We start from the raw sequence: 2,327 nt of genomic DNA on the forward strand, positions 1-2,327 counted from the left end.
TTTCGTGCCATAGATACACATTTCAGCTTGTGTGTGTGTGTGCACATAGGTTGATGGATACCTAAGCTCTGGTAAATCAGGGTATTTCCTCTATCTCTTCTCTGGGGTTATATCTAAATCCCATGGGATTTATATGGCTTATATAGACCCAAAGCATATGACTTAGGGATATATTCATCACCTATTCTTGCTAGCCTCCACTTGATATCTGTTGTTTTCTCTGTTCCTCTGGTTATCAGTCCAGAAAGATGGCTATATCATCACTCTCGTTCCCATCTTTGCAAAATTCCCTGCTTTGGCACCCTTCTGAGTACACAGAAATTTATGCTCCAAGGCTGTGCTGGGCAATGGGAAATTTAGGGCAGCAAGACCTGTCTCCTTCTAGATCACTCCCAGGGACATCAGAACATTCTGTTAGTGAGGCTGGCAGAGGCCCAATTCTCCTAGACACAGCATGCTAACATTTCTCTCGAGAATCTCAGTGTTTCTCCAGGGATCTATGCGGGACTGAAACACAGATTTCCTTATTATTGGGTCTCTCAATTTCACTTGGGGGACCTGTCACTTGCTCTTCTCCTGCACAGGGGCCCTTCTTAAAGACCTGGCTACATCTACATTCCCTGTTTATTCTGACTCCTTACCCCTCCCCACAACCACCCCCTCTTTTCATTCTGGGGAAATGCTATTAGGTAGAGGGTGAGATGGGTGGAGGGAGGTCGGAAGCTTCTGTCAAGTCTAATTCTAACCCCATCCTGTCTTCTCTATGTTCTGTGTTCCCTCAGGCTGGTCTTTTGAAACTCATAAGCTTTGCCTCTGCCTTTGCTTTAATGCTCTTTTGGCAACTAATCCTGTAATGCTGAAATGAGGGTAGGTCAAGGGGTTCTATAGAAGAAATCATGGTTAATATTTCAAAATATCATCCCACTGCAATAGTATTCATCACGTTATTTAAAAATAGGTAATTTGATTATTTTTCTCCTTTACTAGATTTTGAGTTTATACCTTTCTTTTTAGTGCCTTCTAAGTCATGGCATAAACCCAAGAGAAAAGATGAAGGAAGTACCCTGATTCATCTGATTTTAGGTATGCACCAACAGGCAGAATGAAGGTTCAAAAATGTAAATTAAATTGAGCAATAGAGAAAAGAAAGTGAGCTGAAATGTGTATCTCGTATACTAAGATCAACACATGTCCAGAATCCCATTACGGTACAGTGTGTGGGTGAGACTATGAACTCAGTGTCTGGCCAATAAATGAATTGAATACATAACACTAATAGAGGCTCGGAGAGGGAACATATTTTGTCCCAAATCAAACAGCTGATAATAGCAAATGTAGAATTGGAACCCCAGACTGATTCCAAATCCTGAATTCTTTCCTTTGGCCGAAATTACATAATCGATTTTGTTTAATTTATGAGGTGGTTATAGGTTCAATATATATATTGCTTTCTAGGGAATGAGATGCATTTTCCAACCACTGGAAAGTATCATTTAGGTATTTTCTCTTGCTCTGTTATTCTTAGAATTTTGGTGTTGTCATTTTCTACAAGGCTTATTGACTTACCTACTATTTACTGCTTCACTTATTAATAAAAGTAGGATGCAACATCACCATTTTACAGCTGATACATTAACTGGTATATTTGAGCTGAATTATGTATAAATGGCATTGGTGGGGATGAAGAAAAGAATGTTTGTATGGGTTACGGGATAAATGTTTTCTTTTGCACCGCTTGGCAAGATGGTGGCAGTATTTTTTAGAAACAAGACATGTGATTATGCTTATATTCTAAGCAGCTTGTTTATATTTCCCCCAGGGTTTAACTTTAACTTTCTTAGATGTCTAAAATACTCTGACGGGAGGGAGGGAATGCCATAAATTTTTACAATCAGACATTGTCTCTGTTTCCCAGGCAAATTCAATGCACCTTCTGTTGGGTAATTGGAATCCAAGAAGCAACATGGAGTGTTTTTAACAACACATGAATAAGCTGTATTTATAATGGAACAGCAAAGTTTTGGAAACCCAAACTATTTATGCTAGAGAAAGTGATAAAAAGACACAATGAGAGATCAGAGTGTGTTGACTCAGTTGTAGAATTTGGCATCCAATCCTTTAAACATAGGTTAACATGAGTAAATATTTCCAGAAGGACTGGTCCCACATCCTTTCTATTTCTGGGGTAGAGCCCCACCGCATTTTGCTGGTAATGCGTTTTGTTTTTTTTTTTCTCTTTTTCTTTTTTGAGGTGGTGGTTGTGGTAAAACTGCATCTTTAAAAATGTGCTGTACAAAAAGTCAGGCTTGTATATCTCAGCATGGTAT

The sequence above is a fragment of the Choloepus didactylus genome, chromosome 8, assembly GCF_015220235.1.
Source record: "Choloepus didactylus isolate mChoDid1 chromosome 8, mChoDid1.pri, whole genome shotgun sequence".
NCBI classification, from domain to species: Eukaryota; Metazoa; Chordata; class Mammalia; order Pilosa; family Megalonychidae; genus Choloepus; species Choloepus didactylus.